Source organism: Camellia sinensis, chromosome 15 (genome assembly GCF_055761805.1).
Source record: "Camellia sinensis isolate YWXY chromosome 15, ASM5576180v1, whole genome shotgun sequence".
Lineage (NCBI taxonomy): Eukaryota > Viridiplantae > Streptophyta > Magnoliopsida > Ericales > Theaceae > Camellia > Camellia sinensis.
Window position 1 is genome coordinate 119,720,773 of NC_138975.1, and position 21,928 is coordinate 119,742,700.

Genomic DNA, 21,928 nt, shown 5'->3' on the forward strand with positions numbered 1-21,928 from the left:
AAAAAAATATGAAAGGTGATGTGATTTAAAATTGGTTAAAAGTTGAAGGGTTTGGTTATGGTGTGCAACTTACACCTTACACCTTATACCTTACACTTACACCTTACACTTACACCTTTTATAAAAAATTAAACCTTACACTTACACCTTTTTTGAGGTTGCACACCATGTGCAACCCACTTACACCTTACACCTTACACTTACACCTTACACTTACACCTTATACTTATACTTACACCTTATACTTACACTTTTTGTGTAAGTGGCACATGGTGTGCACTTGCACACTTAAGAAAACTCCAAAGTTGAAAGATGAATTTATTATCTAATAGGTCTTATGTATAAATTTACAAATAAAAGTCAAATGTTCAGATTCAAAGTTATGAATAAAATTAAGAGAGATTTATGTGTAGGTTCTAATAGGTAAACTTATTGTCTAATAAGTCCTATGATAATTAATAATATTTTTTTATTAAATATTATTAAAAAATATCACTAATTGTTAATTTTCAGTAATAGTTTAAATTTTTTGTCACAAATAATGTCACTAATTATAAGTTTTAGCAACAGTTTAAAAAAATCGTTACAAAAAAAGTCACTAGTTTGAAAATTTTGTCACAAAAATGTCACTAATTGTAAAGTTTAGTGACAATTTATAAAAATTGTGACAAAAAAATTACTAATTATCAATTCTTAAAGACATGCAAAAAATAGTCACAAGTGATTATTTTTATTGACGATTTTACTATGACTTATTTTCAATAAAATTTGATGGGAATTAAGTTAAACTATTAGGACCTATTTGTAGTTTGCCCTAAAAAAAATTGTTCAAATATACATGTCATTCAATAGGGATGGCAATTTGAAACCGACCCGACGGGGACCCGACTGTCTGACCCCGAATTGAATGGTTTTTTCCTGAAAAATACCCCCAACGGGCCGGAAATTGTATTTAAAAATAAATCCCCGATGATATTCATACTGGAGACAGGGATACATTTTCCAACCCCCGCCCCGCCCCGTTTAGGCCCCCGATCCAGTGTATATATGTATAAATATATGTGTGTGCTGTGTATATATATATATATGTGGAGGGGTTTGGGTATGTGTGTTGGCAACAAACATAACAACATATCTGGCTCCTCTCTTTCTCTTTCTCTCTCGTACAACCGCAGCTCCCTCACTGCCAGCTTCTTCTCTTATTCTGACCGCCGACTCATCTCTCTCTCACGGTATCTCTGTCTCTCTCTCACGGATCTCCTCTCTCTCTCTCTTGTTTTTTGCTTTTGTTCTTCAGATCTAGAAAATGGTGGAGATGAAGATGAAGATGTTGATGAAGATCTGTTGACGTTGATGTTGATGTTGAGATCTGTTGATATTGTTGTTGTTGTTCAGATCTGAAGATGAAGATGTTGTTTTCTGGAGCTGTGTTTTTTTTTTTTTTTTGCCGAGGATTTTCAGGGTCGGGGAAACCCGATCCCCATTAGGGGGCGAGGGTGAGGGCGGTAGTGGGTTTCCCGTCGAGAATCAGGATCGGAGACGGGAGGATTTCCACCATCGGGGATCGGGGATCGAGGAGGGTGATCCCCAGCCCCACCCCGTCCTATTGCCATTCCTATCCTTCAATCTTTTAACCACTTTTTGTTAATAAATTTATATTTGCATATTTGACTTTTGTTCGAAAATTTATATCTAAATACCATTTATGATGTGTACTAAGAGTTTGTACAGTGTACAAATATAATTATCCTTAATATTTTTTTTTAATTACAATAATTATATCCTTGAGCCAAATTACTCCATTAAGAACAAAATTTAAAAGAAATAATAATAATAAAACAAATAAAAATTTAAAAAATTTCAACAACTTGTAGAAAAGTCGTAGCCACCAACAACTACCTCCTTCGCTCCTTCTACCATTTCCTATCGTCGTTCACTCAAATTACTTATACCCTCTCTTTTCAAACACCTCCTTAACCCTAGTCTGTCGAGGAGTCTACCACCTCTTCCATTTGATGTCCTTTACACCTATTATTGACATCCATTCTCTCTCTACTCTTCGTACCCACCACTTAACATTGTCAGATTTTCTCACATTAGTTCACTATTTGGAGTAGATCAAAGCATAGACAGTAACACAGCCCTTACCTTATTCCTTCTCCATTCATGATCACCATTTGACCACATATCGCCAAATATATTCCTTTTGTTCAACTACCAACAACAGGAAAATTGTTTTTGGTTCGGCGTTGTATAACCAAACAATCATTAAATGTTTCGATTTATTCAAACAATAATATTGCGTCTGGTTTAGTACTCTACAACCAAATTTTGCCCATAGAATAAGAATGACTTGGGGCTCATAAGGGCTAGGGTAATGGATGTCTTGGCATTGCAGGATGGTAGGAAATGTAAGGAGCGTTAGGAGATGGAATGAGGGAGTTGGCGTGGGAAGTAGAAGAGATAAGAGGCGTTAGGGTGGGAAGAAAAGTAGATGGAGGGTACGAGTTATGATGGCTAGTGGTATAAAAGATGGTAGTGCTGGTAGTCAATGCTGTAGAAGACAGTGGTGGTGGTGGTAGTTGTCACTGATGTAAGAGATAGCGGTGGTTGATTGTAGAGGAAATGTTTACTCGGGTTTGGAAGGTAAGGGATTATATTGGGTGTTCAAAGAAAAACAACAAATTCTAAAAAAAATTTAGGTAGTGGTCAAAAAAGATTTTGGGGTGAATTTAGAAGCTCTGTGAAGATGGTGGGAGCTTTTATTTGCGCACTACTAAAGTCTTTAGTTTCACTAATTTTCATTTAGATATCAATTATTAAACAAATTTCATGTGAACAAATATCAGAACAAATGACTTGAAAAATGCTTATGGTAGTAGTAGATGAAATTAGGAGTTGCCATAATCAAATCAACTTACTATATAAGTCTATCAAAATGCTTTACTCAAAAAAGAATCCAAATAATTGTATTTGAAGGCTTGACCTTTTTGACCATTCTTTAAATTGACTCCAACCGTATTTAAGAGAAAAACATTATATAAATAAAAAAATAAAATAAATAAATTATAAAAGTAGAGTGTAAATGAGAATTGACATCATTCACTTATACTTCATTCATTTGTAATCAAAGTAAAATAGAAGAAGAGACCAAAAAAAAAATAAAAAATCTACAACCGGAGAACCTAATCAGTGTGTTTGGTTTGAGTTTTTTGGATTAAATTTTTTCAAAAGTAAGTTTTTTGGTTTTCGTGTTTTTTTTTTTTGTTTTTAGTGAATATTTTTAAAATTTTAAATATTTTTTTTACCTTTTTTAGATGCACCTTACTTAGATGTGTCTAAAAAGTAAAAAAATTGTGAAAAAATTAATAAATGCATAAAAATACAAAAAATGTACAGAATTCTAGTTTTATTTTTATTTTTATTTTTGATATTTAGTGAATTTTTAAAATATTTTTTTCATAAATTTTTTGCTTTATAGTTATATTTATGTTAGGTATGTCTAAAAGGAAAAAAAAATTGCGTAAAATATTAAAAAAAATTTAGTAAAAACAAAAAAATACGGAAAACAAGAAAGTAAAATTTTCTAAAAAGTGTTTTTTGAAAAGTCTAACCAAGCAAATAATTTTGAAAATCAACATGGGATTAAGGATAACGATTGGCAAAAGTTTTCTGTTTTTTTTTTTATTTTAATATAACTAAAAATAAACTTATAAAAAAAATTAAAATAAATTACATTAAATTTCTTTGAGATTTTGAAAAAATACAATAAATTACACAATTTTAGCATAACTATATTGAACTCCCTTAATATTTTAATTCACATAATACTTAGTCTCGTTTTTGTCAATAATTTATTGGTAATACAGATGAAAAATTGATATTGTCATATCTTTTACATGAAAATTATATTTTACGCTATTTTTTTTTGTAATGTATTATGTCAAAATTGTGGGACTTGTTATATTTTTTCTAAACCTCTGGGGAGGTTAGTGTAATTTACCCAAAAATTAATGTTAAAAAAAAAAAACATGTTTGTTTAACACATTTCTAATTTTTAAAACTTTTCTAGTAATTTTTTTTAAGTTACAAAAGTGAACATTTTGATAAAAAAAAAACAAAAAAAAATGAATTTACTAAATAAATTAAGTTTTTTATTTTATTTTTTATTTTTTAACAAAATGAGTTTTTAACATATAAATTGATTTTTTAGCCACAATCAAACAAACCTTAAGATATTCCTTTTAAAAAGGTTGGCATTCAAAACATTGTGATCATGGGGTGGAGAGTTTTTCTATCTCTGTTGGTTTTGAGAAAAAAAGAAGAAGAAGAAGAAAGCATTTAGCCCTTGAAATCAACTTTTTTTTTACTAGTTTTTTATTTGGATTTTGACTTTTTGTAAATATATATGAAAAATCTAGAAATCCCTTAGATGTTGATTTGTGATTATGTATCAATTTTTAAGCAGAATATAACAATCTCAATCAAATAATCAAGACAGAGAGACACAGCGATTTTACATGAAAAAACCACAATTGGACACCTCCAACTGTGATAAAAAAATCACGGGCAACAGCCACAAAACAATCCACTAAGAAGATTTAAAGGAATTACACAGGTATACTCTCAATTACCTAGCGAATCCACGCCTAATTGAACCAACCTCTATGTGCCTCTTCCAACCCGTCTTCACCTCGGAATTGTTTTTACGATAAGCCACCCCGGAATCCACCAAAGCTTCAGGCTCGAATTCTTCAGAATCCACCGAAGAACAACTCTCTCTTTTGTAGAACAAACAAAACCTTTGATGTATACTCTTTAAACCATGAGTTGAATACTTAATCAAAACATCAAAGAAAACTCACAAAGTATCCCCAGATATAAACCCTAGAACCCAAAAAGAATATCTGGAGTAGTAATCCTAAAATTTGACCCAACACGCGAATTTATTGAATCTGTCCCGCGATCTCCACTCGAGCGCCCAACAGCCCGCTCGAGCGGCTTCAGCAAAATATGCGCGTGATGTAACAGAGGTCCACTCGAGCGCTAGAGAACCCGCTCGAGCGCGAAATCATATATCTCAGTACTTTTACAAGTGATCAAAACTGCTGGAACCAGGGATTCTCCGCTCGAGCGGGGTAATGTCCGCTCGAGCGGACAGACAACTTGGAATGCATTTTTGCATTTTGCTTCGAGGGCGCTGCCTCTCAACCCCGCCTGGGCGTTGCCCCCTGGACCTCCGCGAGCTGATCGGGCAGCTCGATCCCCGTCATAATCAGCGAAGTGGCAATCTTGAAAGCATTAACATCACAAACTTCTCTGAAAGGCTCGATTCGGGTTGGATTCACATCTAACAACTCATAGCCTCACTGAAATAAAAATGCGAATAAAATTACAACTCAAAAGAGTTTTGTCAAACGAAATTGCCAAGAAATAAAACCTAACAATATATATATATATATATATATATATATATATATAAAGGCCAAAACAAAACTACACATTAAAAAAAAAAGATTGAAAAAGAAAAAAACCTCAAAAAAATTGAAAGTCATTTAAAATAATCAATAAAAATTAGAGAGTCTAGATACACAGTGATAACCTAACACAAAATGCATAGATTGAGATAAATGTTGGTAATTATAAATATGGACGTATTCGTATCTATAAATATGAATAATTTTTATCTCATGTCAATATATTTTATGTTCCGTTCACTCTGTATGTACATAACACAACTTACTCCAAACCGGTTGCTTTAGTAAAGTCCATTTAAAAATATATGTAGGACATGTTTGGTTCATCTTTTTCTCTTGACTTTTTAACATTTTCTTCAGCAACTTGCCTTCCAAAAGACAAAGAGAAACAATTTTTTCTTTTGCCGACAATGAGAGCCCACAACAGGTCACATTAGTATCAAATATGAATTATGAAATAAAATTGACATTTCAAGCCACAGTTACATTTATTTATTTATTTTTAAAATTATCACATGGCTACAATCCTACAACAATGCAGGCAGGTTGGAACAAATCGTTTTGAATTCTTTAATTGGTGGTCTTCGGGTCTTCAAAACTTGGCGATGAACTTGTCTATGTAGAATACAAATTTGATGTTTCAAATCGTGTTACTTAGTCGCTTTCCTAAAGACAATATTTGCACATATCAAAAAGTGTGCAGGGGGTTATAACAAATACAGTAAACCTGATCTAAAGATCAAGTCTACTAGCATCTGTACTGACGACAGTAGATCAGAATACTCTTGATATAATCAAGAAAATCAAGATACTGATAATCAAATCTACAGGACTTGATTATCAATAAGAAAAACATAAATTTATTTAAGAAACTCTTGATTGAAAACTCAAAATCAAGAGGGAAAGAGAGAGAGAATTGCAAGAATGCTTTTGAATAGAATGGAAATGTTGATTTCGTAGCCTATTTATTGGCCTTGATGCACCTGATCGAATGGTCATGTCCATTGATCGCATCTGATTAGATCGGCACCGTTTGATCGGTTGGTTGACTCATCGCTAACAAATCGCACGTCACTATCACGTGGAGCTGACTGTATTCCACGTCGCCCATGCCAAGTCATCGCTCAAACTTGTCCAATGCGAATAGGAAAGCGGCGCCCTCATGGCGCCTTACGCCGATGCGTCCGTGCAAAGTTCGCTCAAACTTGTCCAATGCGAATAGGAAAGCGGCGCCCTTATGACGCCTTGCGCCAATGCGTCCGTGCAAAGTGTGCCATCAAACGCCACGCCACGCCACGCGCGCGCAGCCATCGTTGCAGTGTGGGTGCATGCATACTAGCTTTCACCTTACAATAGGAATATTCTATGTAGCACTTTATTAAATACTCTATGTTTTTCTCTCTTTTCGATGTGGGACAAAACCCCAAACTTATTTCATGCTTTCCAAAGAAAAACATGAAAGGTTTTGAAAACACCCAAAAATAAATTATAAATTTTAAAATCCATTTTGAAAATTCCCCAACATGTCAATCCAAGGAGAAATTTTATGTCAAAATATCACGTGACATTATTTTTTATCAATTACAAATGCATATGTTCTTTATTATTTTCTAAAGACTCAACATAAATATAATAGATTTTATTGTTAAAATTAATCATATTAATAAAAGATACCATATAACATAGAGTAATGCTATGGACACCAAATTTTCTACCAAACAAATGACCAAATGTGTCACATGGGTGTGGGGTCCGCAATTTTGTAGGCCCCACACCTATGTGAGACATTTGGTCATTTATTTGGTAGAAAATTTGGGACCTCTAGCATTTTCCTATAACATAGAGTAATGCTATGGACACCAAATTTTCTACCAAACAAATGACCAAATGTGTCACATGGGTGTGGGGTCCACAATTTTATAAGCCCCACACCCATGTGAGACATTTGGTCATTTATTTGGTAGAAAAAAATTACTCCGATACGCTGACACCTTAAAACCCCACATGTAGAATAATGGACCCATTAAAGCCATTTTCATTTCTCCACATCTTCTGTCAAAAAGAATGTGAATTCTATTATGAGGTTCGCTTTTCTCAAGTTGCCTATTTTAATTTGAGAAACTGTTTAAGTTTGATAGGTTCATTTTAGAATCGAATTCGGTGATTTGAACAGTTTATTTTTTAGAACTTATTAAGTAAAATATTTATGTAAAAAATAATGATGATTAGATATCAATAACTATAAGTTTAAATCAAATTTATATTACAAAAAATAAATAGTTATTCTTAAAATTATATTTGTTATCTATTTTTTTAAATAAATATAATTTAAATATATAGTTACCGATATTGAATCATCTTAATTTTTTACATGAATATTTTAATCAACAAATCTTAAAAAATGAACGTTTTTAGATCACCAAAATTAGTTATAAAATGAACCTATTAAGCATGAATGTTCTCTTAAATTAAAATGACAATTTAAAAGAAGTCAAACCCTTCTATTATATAATGAACATTTTTTATTTTTTATTTTTTTTTTTATGACTAGGTGTTTGGCAAAGCCAGCTTTGGCCCAAAGCCAACAAAGTTACTGCTTTGAGCCCTCAAAATTTGAGCGAAAAAAAGGTCTCGAATTTTTTTAGCTATTATTCTAGTCTACCAAATAAATAAATAAATAAATAAACTTGAATTTGAAAGGCCCCCAACAAAATTTGGTAAATTTCAAAACTATTAGATGGTTGATGTGGTGAATTATTTAAAATAAATGGATTAAAGTTTTTATGGGCAAAAACCCAAAAAGGCTATTGATATGGTGTATTATTTTAAATCAATAGATCGTTGTTTCTTAAGTGTGTGGATTGTGTATAAAATACGAATAATTATATCTTGTTTATGAGAAAAGAAAATTTTCAAATTTAATGTTGATTAAATTTGTTCACTTTTTATTTAATTTTTCAGCTTGAATTATTTTGATTTTTTTAATTATAAACTTTATTATATATTTAAATAATTTTTAATAATTATATATAGAAGTAATTTTTTCGTATGCATGGTTAAATATTACAAAAATACATAATATTTTGATTACAAAATATATATATATATATATATTTTAATGGGAGGCCCCATATCGAGAGTTTGTTTTGGGCTCCAAAAATATTTGAGCCAACCCTAGTGTTTGAGCTAGTTTATGTGCACCTCAACTAATTTCAGAATCCACACAAAGCCCTTCCACGTGGATTGAGCAAATTTCGAGTAGATTCCGCGAGTATAGTCCCATAGAATTAGATAGCATCTAGTGAGAGTTGAACCTAATACCTAGAGTTGGAGTAAGCACACCTCAGTATAACAACCCTCATACTGTTTACCGATTAATGACTGATTGATTACCGATAACCATCGATTACCGTTAAACTGAATTGATTATGACTGATAATTGAACTGATTAAAAATACTGAACTGACTGACTGAAAACTGGAACTGAATTGACTGAGTATGTACGTTTGAATTGCATTTTATCTGTTGATTGTTTATTTGATCTGTTCGTATTTTAGTGTTTAAACTGCTAATTGAAGGCCTTATCGGCGGCCGAATCTGGAATTGATTAATGTTTTATGATCGTCATAATTAATGTGATTTTATGGTATAATTGCTTGAAAACTGATTAGGTGTGAGTAAATTAGATTAATTATTGATCAATTGCGTAGTTGGACTTATTTACCGAACTAGTCTCGTAGTGGCCCACTACCTCAAACCTTTTGAGCCTTATTACACCTAATGCATTTGATTAAAACAACATTTCATCAGCCTTTGTGTTGCCTCAACCGACCAAGAAGAGAGTTAGAGAGAGAGAGAATTGTTCTTGTTGATTTAGCTTGAGATCTTGAAGAATTGAAAGAGTTTTGTACAATTGAGCTTCCCTATCCTAACATATAAGTTCTAGGTAAGGAATTCAACCCCTCTTTGTTGTGTTTAAGCTTATTCATGCAAGATTCTTGAGCCTCTAGTGATTTAAGTCTAGAATTGGTTCATTGTTGTTGATTTGAAGCTCATTTCATGCATGCATGTTTGTAATATAGATGTTTGAGTTGTTTTCATGGCAAAAGGGTACATGCATGTTCATAATTATGTTTAAGTCCATGATTTCACCATGTTTTGAAAAGAATTGGCTCCTTAGAGCATCAAATTGGAGCTTCAAAATGATTTAAATTCATACATGATTACATGTCCTCCATGTTTATGTTATTGGTATGAAATTGAGTGTGAATTAAACACCCTTGGGCTTTGATTTCTCAAATTGAGCTTTGAACCATGTTATTCTATGTGTTTATAAATGTTTTCCAGAAAATGGGCCCAAGAGGATTGGTTTTGATGCATTTAAACTTGGTTTTGGCTTGGAGGTGCAATCTGGGTTTTCCAGATTTTGCACTTCCGCTCGAGCGGGGAAAGTAACGCTCGAGCGTGAAATCCGAGCATCCAGCATCTCTCTGCACTGTTTTACAGTCCGCTCGAGCGGAGGATTGGGCGCTCGAGCGGAGTCATGTCTCAAGCTCGAGCGGGCGTCGAGCGGAGATTTCACCCATCCAGTACTTTTACAGTACGCTCGAGCGGGAAAGTTTACGCTCGAGCGTGTACCTTTGTTGCATGTCCGCTCGAGCGGGGAAACATGCGCTCGAGCGGGAATCTGTTTTTCTGAAAATTCCGAGACTGTTTTCTGATCACATCTTTGCATCCTCATCCCATTTTAGGCATTCTTAGACCTAGTTTAAGGCATCTTATTGAGGATATAGATGTAGAACACACCGAGGCAAATTAGGGATTAAGTTGTTATCTTTCCCAACTGTGTAGCTTAGTGTGTGTTCAACCTGTGAACTGTGTAGGGTTGGCGACTGGGGAGACACGCTCTAGCATATTGTAGCCCAAACTCTGTGAGTAACAATTGTGTAAAGATATGTTCAAATGATTATCTTCTGAATACTGAACTGAACTGTTTACTGAACTGATATTGTTTACTGAATGAATGTATGTCCTATTTTCTGAACTGTATTGTGGCATCCTTAGCACCTACTGTTTACTGTTACTGTTACAGAGATCTCTGTCGGTTCCCTCGTGGGACCACTACTGTTTACTGATTGATGGCCATCATTACTGTTCGGTCTTTAAGACCTACTGTTTACTGCTATGCTAATGGATGTACCACATATGACTGAATAACTGTTCTGATTGAAAGACTGAAGTATTGTCTAATGAACTGATTTCATTACTGTAAGGACATTTCATTCATAACCCCTTTACGTATTATGTTATTCACTGGGCTTTAGCTCACTGTTTATATATATATGTAGGTGCTCAGCCGCCAGATCGGAGCTAGGAGCGTGGGTTAGACTCCAGTTTTGTCAAGCCAGCCTTTGTGCCTCACTGAGAGGTTCCGAGTTGCCATGCTATGGCTTTGGGGTGTCTTGTTTTTTCCCCGTTTGTCTCTATACTGTTTGGATTACTGTATAGACTGTTAACTGCTAACCGTACTGTTATCAAGGGATTAGGTCCCTGTACTGTGTGACTGTAAATTTTGTATAGACTGTACTGTTTGTATATGTGAATGCATGAAAAATCTTTTTGGCATACAGACTGACACAGCTCAATGGACATTATTCATTTACTGTATTGGCTTCCGCCAGGCCCTGTACTCTGTTTTATTGTACTACTGTTCTGCAGGCCTTCGGTAATCTCGGATTACTGGCCGGTTACGGTGCTAAACCCATAGGGCCGGGTTTGGGTCGTGACACTCAGGTCCCAAGTTGCGCCCACTAGGCCGATCCCCTTGAGGTTTTGTGTCCTTTATCATTTTTTTTTTGTTCGACGAAAGTCAGTTATTAATTATTAGATTATCACTTATATTCTTTGTTATTGATACCTGCAAAATGTTCCAAGTTTGAAATGCCCTTAAAACCAAAGAAATTGCTTTTAACTTATTAAGTAAATTACATTCATCACTAAAAGGTTTAGAAAAAAAATTACAATCAATTTCATAAATTTGATATAATTATATTAAACTTACAAAATTTTAATGTATTTTTATCAAATTTTGAGGGAGATAAGTGTAATTTTACCCTAACTTAATTGTTAGCTCGTTAGGGTCCTGATGTGTCTCCATCATATGACTGTATGACTGTGAATGCAAGCAACCGAGAGGCACCAATACTTGGAATTTTATTAAACCAAGTCTGGCACAGTTTTGTGAATCTCTCAATGTGGTTCTCAACCAAACATTGCTTTAAAGCTCCATTTGTCATTCTATATAAAACAACATGTTGCTACCATCTCTCCAGCTTTCACTACAGCATATATAATAATAATAATAATAATAATAATAATAATAATAATAAGGACGGTAAATTAGACCGAGCACGTTTAAAGTTTGAAAAAATTATAATAAAAATTTTACAATTTTAATATAATTGTATTGACTTTTTTGTAGTACGATTAAATAGACCAAAACTATTACAGATAGTATGAAAACATAACGATAAAGAACATAAAAAATATATTTTTGTGTAAAAGAGATGACAAAATCATTTTTTATCCATATAAATCACAAATTATTGATGAAAAGAAAGCTATGTAATATATATATTAAAGTTTTAAGAGTGCTCAATCTAATTATGCCAAAACTATAGAACTTACTGTATTTTCTTAAAACTGTAAGGGAAGTCAATGTAATTTACTCTAATAATAATAATAATAATAATAATAATAATAATAGAGTTGGGTTTCTTTCAAATTCAAAGTTAAATTTAAAAAAAAAAATTGAAGGCCCGTGAATCCTACCACATATCTCTTTTTGATAATTCGAACTGTTTATTTTATAAGGCCCTCAATATTTATGATTAATTGAAAAAATTAGATCAATCCGATAATTATAATATTTTCATTTTATCGCATATGTCTCTGTCTATTTTTAAGAATAAACGACAAGTATATTTTTAAAAATAAACATTAAATGCTACGATTATTAGATAAATCTAATTATTTTTATAGATAATATACACACACAAAAAGTTATAAAATAAATAATTTAAATTATTGAAGAAGCCTATGATAAATCTCACGCATCCCTCCTTTTGAAAAACCAAACCCATAACATAATAATAATTGACCAAATCCAAAGACAAAAAAACCTTTGAGATGCTTTTTTCTGCATTATTGTGCCTTCCCCCTCGTTGGTAGGAGTTGATTGCGTAAAAAAAAAAAAAAAAAATATATATATATATATATATATGTATATATATATTTATTATTCTTATAGAATTTTGGATAAATTACAAATACACTCCCTGAAATTTAATTAAAATACGAATTGTTTCTTGTAGTTTTGAAAATTACATTCCATCCCCTGAGCTTTCTAATTTCATAACAAATCGCTCATTTTATTAATAAATTATCTATTCAATTAATAGTTTTTAATGATATTAAAAATATGTTTCAATTAATAATTTAGGTAATTTTATTATTGTATAGGAGAGAAATTATGAATTTTATTTTTTTAGTTAATTTTGTTAAATAATTTTTTTTAATAAGGGGGTATTTGTAATTTTTCAAATCATAAGGAACAATTTGTATTTTAAGAAAACTTCAAAGGGTGTATTTGTAATTTATCCTAGAATTTTTACACAAAATTATTCATTAAAATAATGTGATAATAATATGTTTGTTGAGAGAGTAATTTATATGAAAATTGGGGCGAGCTGGGTAATGGGCCGTTATGGGCCACAGTGCGAAGGGCTGAGTAAAAAGGCTATGAAGTTACTCCGACCCAAAAGAGGTGTAAAGTTACTCCGGTCCGCGAGAGACCTGAAGTTACTCCGGTCCCAAAGAGCTTACGGTAAGTTCGGTCGTCGCTCACAAAGTTATCCCGATTTGGACCGGAGTATTGGTTATTCCGGTCTAGACATACCGTGGTTAGCATTAAGAAGAGCCAAGGTAAGAGCAGTGAATGGAAGAGCCGAGCTAGTGTTATCTCGGTCTAGTCTGCGGCTTAGCATAGCCCTGCTTACCTCGGTATGTTGAAGTCTGACCATGGTAGAACCATCTCACTTGGTTTATGCAGTGAGGGGGGTGTTGAAGGATAAGTATTATATTTCAGGAGTATGAATCCTAGGAGGACTCTACATGGAGGAGTAAAAATCCTACTAGGATTGTGCCACACGGAACCTATAAAAGCTCACAAACATCACCTATGGAGAGGTAACGCAACTTTGATTCCTGAACGTACAGAGCTTTTTGTCTATTTGTTTATTTTGCTGACTTAGGCATCGGAGAGGTTTCCGGCACACACCCGTTGGCTAGCTCACGTTTGTGTTTTCAGGGAGTAAAGCGACGATGTTTGGAGGAGCACAGACTTGATCAACAGGATTATACGAGAAGGTTTATTTCTTTCCCGTACAATTGGCGCCGTCTGTGGGAAAATCAGACTAGAACAAAACCTCTTGATCAAGCTTTTCCTCTTTAGAAATAATGGCGCACAACGAAGATTTATCGCAGTTCGCCATCGACGGACAAACACCAGAGGGGGGTGCAAGGCGCGAAGGCCCACCTTCTATCCCTCCCATGGCGGACTTGGAGCCCCAACGACATAACCCTAGGAGGGATGCTAGGGGGAGGCGGAATAACAGCCTCCGTCACTCTCATTCACAAAGTCCTGATAGACAAAGGCGGAGGATTGATCCTCAAGTTTTGGAGGACCGTGTAAAGGAGCAGGGCGAATTAATACGACGAATGACGGCGGACATAGAGATTATGAAACGCTAGATAAAGGGAAAAAAAATGGCGACAGGAGAGGGCCGCAAAAGCAAGACGCCCCCTCGCCGCTCAGAAGACCGTGGAAGGCATTCCACACAATCACACACAGAGAGTAGAAGCCTTAAGACAGGCGATACTCGATCCAGAACCTTCAGAACTCGTTACTCCAGGTCTGAGAGAACGAGATCATTAAGGTCTTACACTGAGGGAAGTGCCTATCGACCCTCGCGCTCGCACCAGACATCATCCAGGCAGACGGAGTTGCCAAGATCATCCGATTTGCGAAACATGCTGGAAGAAAAGGCACGATGGAAGGAGGATACTAGGGCGCGCAACCCTCGCAGGGTAGCTGCCCTTCAGCGGTTGGCTCCTCGGACGCATGGAAACGTTAAGGTCGGAATGCCGTTACCACACCCTGCCTACGAACCAACGGACAAAGCATTAGCAAGGCTGCAGACCTCGCCGTTCGTTCCGGCAATTGAAAACGCGCCCCTACCTTCAGGCTTCCTTCAGCCCAAATTCACCACGTATGAGGGGAAGACGGACCCCTACATACACCTAAGCCACTTCCGCCAGGTTATGGCAGTATATCGGCGAAACGAGGCTTTGATGTGCATCCTCTTCTCATCAAGCCTTGGTGACCTAGGCTTAACTTGGTTCGAAAAACTTCCAGAAGGCAGCATAGCCTCCTGGGCACAATTGGCGGAGGCATTCGTCACAAGGTTCAGAACGAACACCAAAACCCCGGTGGAGATTGACCAGTTACTCTCCATTGACATGGGCGAAAAGGAGACACTAAGATCCTACAATAGTCGCTACTGGGAGACATTCAACCAGATTGGGGACTGCCCCACCAATCTCGCCATTGCACAGTACAAAAGAGGCCTTCCAGTCGAGAACAGACTAAGGGACTCAATCACCATGACACTGCCCTTCACCATGGAGTCCTTGATGGAAAGAGTGCATCAGCATATCAGGGTGGAAGAGGATAGCGCCCGTGCCAAAACAAAATCCGGCACGACCGCAATACCAGAGAAAAAGGCAGCAGCAAAGGTCAACGCGGTAGACCGACCAAGTAAAAACAGACGCGGTAGGCGAGACAATGGAGAGGACCAGGATAAAAGATGGTTGAGAATCTGCACTGCCATAACCACGGTATTCAAGAAACCGATCTATCAGATTCTGAGCGAAATACGCGATGAGCCTTTCGTCAGATGGCCAACTAAGCTAGAAGAAGCACAGAAAGACTACGACAAAAGATCGCGATGCACCTTCCACAAAGAAAAGGGGCACCGCACTGAAAATTGCATGCCATTGAGACAACATCTGGAGGAGTTGGTGGCAGCCGGTCACCTGGATAAATACATTGAAGGAGGGACACAACCAGCCCCCCAGGACCACAATAACCCCAATGGAATGCCAATTGACGCCCCACCTCAAGGAATAATCAATGTGATACATGGAGTATTCGAACCTGAGCGTGTATGCGAGCTCAGAGGGTCGATCAAGAAGGCTGAGCACTAATGGGAGGTACTAAGTGCCCAACCTACCATCAAAAAGGGGAGAACAGAGGCCACGAACGTCATGTCTTTTTCTGACAAGGACTTGGAGAGAATATATTGCCCTCACAACGATGCACTAGTCGTCACCCTCCGTATCAAGGACTACGACATCAAGCAAATTCTGATAGACCAAGGTAGCTCGTGTGAGATAATGTACTACGACACCTTCAAACAATTGAAATTGGAGGACAAAGACCTGGCACCAGCTGTATCTCCCCTGATCGGATTCAACTCAATGCCAGAATGGCCAGTCGGCAAAATTATCCTGCCAGTAAGGGCAGGAAGCGTGACAAAACAAGTGGAATTTTGGGTGTTGAAGGTCCCTTCCACTTACAACATAATCTTGGGAAGAACATGGCTCCATACCATGAAATCAGTAGCATCATCCTACCATCAAGTAATGCAGTTCCCCAACGGAGCCGGAGTAATTGAAGAGGTCTTTGGAGACCAGATTATGTCCAAACAATGCTTCGTCACGGTTAATGGCAGCTGTGCCGCCAAGGGATTTGTTCATTCGGTGGAAGAACCTGAGAACAATGAATTGTTCGCAGATGTCGGCAAAGCAGCTGATCAAAAAGCGGTGGAAGACTTGGTAGATGTAAGAATAGATGAAAAGAACCTGGATAAGTTCTTTTTGCTCGGTTCGTCGTTGTCCAGCACTGAGAGATTAGAAGTCTTAGAATTCTTGACCTCTAACATCGAAGTGTTTGCCTGGACACCCTACGACATGCCAGGCATTGATCCAAACTTCATCTGTCACCAACTCAATGTCCACCCATCCGCCAGATCAATCATTCAACGCACTCGCAGATCGGCACTCCACCAAGCCGAGATAGTGGCAGAAGAAGTGGGAAATCTGCTAAAGGCAGGAGCTATCAGAGAGGTGTACTACCCCAGATGGATTTCTAACACAGTCGTGGTACCAAAGAAGAATGACAAATGGCGTGTCTGCGTCGACTATAAGACAGTCAACAAAGCATGCCCAAAGGATAGCTTCCCCCTACCACGGATAGATCAATTGGTAGACCTAACGGCGGGGCACTACCGACTTAGCTTTCTGGATGCGTACAGAGGCTACCATCAGATCGCCATGTACTAACTAGACCAGGAGGTCACGTCCTTTACAACTCCAAGAGGACTGCATTGCTACAAGGTCATGCCCTTTGGCCTAAAGAATGCAGGGGCAACATTCCAACGGATGGTCACCAAGATATTTGAACCATTGTTAGGCAAAACAATGGAAGCTTACATCGACGACATGGTGGTCAAGAGCAAGGATAAGAATGACCATCTAAGGGACCTAGGTGAGATGTTCCAGATTCTAAAGAAGCACAAGTTGCACCTTAATGCATCTAAGTGCGCGTTCAGTATAGGATCTGGCAAATTCTTGGGCTTCCTGGTGACCAACCGGGGTATAGAGGTAGACCCCTCCCAGATCAAAGCTATTCAAGATTTGGAGAGGCCCAACTCAGTAAAAGAAGTGCAACATCTCACCGGCATGGCTGCTGCACTTAACCGATTCATTAGCCGGTCGTCAGACAGACTACAACCATTTTTTCAAGCATTGAAAGCCAAATTCGAGTGGGACGAAGAATGCGACCGCGCACTGGCAAACTTGAAAGAATACATGTCTTCTCCACCACTGCTTGTCACCCCAATACCTGAAGAAGAACTCTTTCTGTACCTGGCAGTCTCTCAGCACGCAATTAGCGCAGTGTTGGTCTGTGCAGAAGGAATCCAACATCTGCCCATCTATTATGTCAGTAAGACATTGTTGGGTGCCGAAACAAGGTATTTGCCACTAGAAAAACTGGCCTTAGTCTTAATGATGGCATCAAGGAAGTTGTCGCACTACTTTCACGCCCACACCATAGTTGTCCTCACAGCTTTCCCATTAAAAGCTCTGTTTGAAAGGGTGAACTTTTCTGGGAGAATCTTGAAGTGGGCAGTAGAGTTGGGACAATTCGACATCAAGTTCCAACCCAAAACCGCGATAAAGGCCCAAGCTTTGGCAGACTTTGTCGTAGAATTTACCCCAAAAAGTCATCATATCTGCCCAGTCGACCTGACTGACACAACCGAACTAGGGATAGAAGTTGACGCCGGAATAGCGTAACCCCTGGTGCAGGATACTCAGTTAGACCCCAAGGTAGACCAGAGTAAAGAAAGCAAGACAGAAGCGAACCATGCTACACCAAGCCAAGACTTACCAACAAATAAAGACTTGGCTCAATTAGATAGCGAGGGGCAGACAGCAAGTATAGACCTTAAAGAAAACACCAGCGACATTCTTGACCCCATGGCATCGTCTGATCCCTCCACTTGCTGGAAATTGTTCGTCGGAGAGATGTGGAAGCTCTTTGTGGATGGAGCGTCCAACTGACATGGTGCAGGACTTGGCATAGTCCTCATCTCACCAGACGACCTAGTTGTGGAGCAAGCAGTCAACCTTGGATTCCCAGCATCAAACAATGAAGCGGAGTATGAAGCTCTTCTTGCAGGTCTCAAATTAGCATCTTACATGAAGGCCACCGAGCTAATGGTGTACATCGACTCACAGCTGGTGGTAAACCAAATTTCAGGCGACTACGAGGCAAAAGATGACAGGATGACTAAGTATCAAGACTTAGTCAGAAAGGAGATCAAGAAATTTGAAGTAGTTAGGATAGAAGAGATTAGCAGGGAGGAAAACAGCAGAGCAGACGAACTAGCAGGCTTTGCTTCAATGGCAGATACATCCATCCCTTATCCATTGCTAATTGACTACTTACTGAGACCAAGCATTGAAGACCCCGAAGTGGAAGAGGTGTGTTGCACCAAATTAGGCTCCTCATGGATGGATCTCATCATACTGTTCTTAAAAGACGGCGTCTTATCGGAAGAAAAGAAAGAAACTAACAAAATTAGAGCAAAGTCGCAGCGATTTTGGCTCTCCCCATCTATGGCATTGTATGAAAAGTCATTTTCAGGACCTTATCTAAAGTGTGTCCACCCCAGCAAAGTAAAAGCACTCTTGTTCGAAATACATGAAGGCGTATGCGGAAGCCACGAAGGAGGAAGATCGTTAGCTTACAGAGCCATTTCGCAAGGATACTGGTGGCCATACATGTAAGCAGACTCGGAGAAGTATGTAAAGAAGTGCGAGAAATGTCAGAAGTTCGTACACCAAATACATCAGCCAGCTAGAGAGCTCCTACCGCTAACCAGCCCATGGCCCTTCGCAATGTGGGGCTTGGACATAGGAGGACCACTTCCAACAACACCCAGAAACAGGAAGTTCTTTCTCGCAGCAACAGACTACTTCACAAAGTGGGTAGAAGCAGAAGCATTAACATCAATCAAGGAGAAAGATGTGAAGAAGTTCGTCTGGCAGAATATCATCACTCGGTTCGGCATACCTAAAGCCCTAATATCAGACAATGGCACTCAGTTCGACGACAGAATCTTTAGAGGCTTTTGTGAAGAATACAAGATAGAGTTCTACAATTCTACACCAGTATATCCCCAAGCAAATGGCCAAGCAGAAGCATCAAACAAGGTCATCTTGGATGGATTGAAAAAAAGGCTAGAGAAAGCCAAAGGCAAGTGGGCAGAAGAGCTACCTCATGTTTTATGGGCTTACCGCACCACACCTCGGCGGTCAACAGGAAAAACTCCATTTTCCTTAGCCTATGGTATGGAGGCAGTAATCCCACTAGAAGTTGGCCTCCCCACAATTCGAAGCGAGAATTTTGATCCAGACTTAAATGGCGAAGCCATAACATTGGAGCTCGACCTTGCGGAAGAAAGAAGAGAAAGAGCACTGGTTCACATCGCCTCATACCAACAAGAGTTATCTAGGAAATACAACAAAACAGTGTATCCAAGGCAATTCAAGATTGGAGATTGGATACTACGCAAAGTGATGGGAAACACCTTGGTTCCGGGAGATGGCAAGTTAGGGCCCAATTAGGAAGGACCTTATAAAGTGGTTAGATTAGCAGGCAATGGGGCATACCACTTAGAAGATGAGGACGACAAAGCAATTCCCAGGCCATGGAACACTGCCAATCTCAAACTATTTCATTTTTAGCTTTTCTTCAAAATACTTGTAATTTTTGTTTTCCCCAATAAAATAAGTAGTTTTTTCAGCATAGGTGTTTTATTCTATAAAATTTGTTTTAGTAAGTTAGGGTTGGCTGGAAAAAACAACACCCTTCCTAAGCCCAGGATAAGGATCCAGGCTGTAGGACGTTTGGTCGGAATACCCAAACACTTTACTCTAGGTTGGCTGGAAAAAACAACACCCTTCCTAAGCCCAGGATAAGGATCCAGGCTGTAGGACGTTTGGTCGGAATACCCAAACACTTTACTCTAGGTTGGCTGGAAAAAACCAACTTAGAAGTTGGCTGGAAAAACCAACACCCATCCTAAGCCCAGGATAAGGATCCAGGCTGCAGGACGTTTGGTCGGAATACCCAAACACTTTACTCTAGGTTGGCTGGAAAAAACCAACTTAGAGGTTGGTTGGAAAAACCAACACCCTTCCTAAGCCCAGAATAAGGATACAGGCTGCAGGACGTTTGGTCGGAATACCTAAACACTCTACTCTAGGTTGGCTGGAAAAACCAACACCCCTCCTAAGCCCAGGATAAGGATCCAGGCTGCAGGACATTTGGTCGGAATAACCAAACATTTTTCTAAATTGGCAAGAATAACCAATTTAGAGGTAGGCTGGACTAAACCAACTCTTAGCACTCTTCAACCGATGTAAGGATATCGGCTAAAGAGTGGTTGGCTGGATTAAACCAACTCTTAAAGGATTTCGGCTAAAGAATGGTTGGCTGGATTAAACCAACTCTTAATACTCTTCAGCCGAAGTAAGGATATCGGCTAAAGAATGGTTGGCTGGACTAAGCCAACTGTTAGTACTCTTCAGCCGAGGTAAGATTGCAAGATCAAGACCGAGATAAAATATCTCGGCAAGAGAATGCTGTACCTCATGCAAGACATCAATTAGAAAGTAATGGTATAAGCATAAAGATCAACCGAAATGAGAGTTGGAACAAAAAGAGCAGACTTCATTAAAAATTCAAAACAAATACAAAGGAGGGGCCCCAGCCCGGTTACATTTGTCCAACAAAAAAGAAAAAAAAAAAACAGAATCAGTTAAACAGATCATCAAGATGAGCATCAATATCAACCCGAAGCCCGGTTTTTGACGGTAGTGCGGTCTTGGTTGGGAGCTCGGTCTCGACAGGAAGTACGGTTTTAGTCGGCAGCTCGTTACTCAGGTCTTCCACCGGTGGCTCCAACCGAGCTGTCTGATCAGCGGGATCATTAACGACCGGGGTATCATTGGGCTCGGTTTCTTCATCGTCGTCTGAACCCTGAAGAAACTGTTGCTGAACTAATGCAGCGTACTCCGATAGTGAGCTCGGTATGAAGTACTGAGGAAGATTGTAGGCCTCGGTCTCGGGCCCACAATCGAGCTGCACCACAGCTGCCCTCTAACCACATTCGAAAAACAAATCTTTGGCTGCCTCACATTGCTGCATATAGAGGGCCTCCCCCTCCTTGAAACCTTCAGCATTCGCATCAGCCACCTTTTTCTTTAGCTCGGCAATCTCTGCGTTTTTCTTACCTTCGAGCTTGGCTAGCTCACGCAGGTATTTGTCTTTGATCATGGCTGCAGCCTTTTGTTTCTCCGCTTCAGCCGAGCTAACGAGTCCGGTCAGACGACCGTTCTCAGATTTTAGCTCGACTATTTGCTTCTTGGCTTCTTCTAGCTCTGCAGTTTTTTCTGTCACTTCGGCCAGCGCTTGTTTTGTAGTCATGCGAAGTTCAAGCACTCGCTTGTGAGCGATGTGGCTCTTCTGCATAGCCTGCAAAAAAGAGGAGGAGACTTGTAATCAAACCGAGATAAAAGTTGTGCAAATTAAAAAAATTAACAGAAGAAGCTACTTACAAGCACCATGGACTTCGTGGCCGAACGGATGGCCTTTAGTTCGGTCAGGTGCTGGTGGTGCTCCATGTCTGCTGGAAGGCAGACACTCTTGGCAAGGTTAAATGCCATTAAGTGATCTTTTTCAGTGACCACTGAGTTTG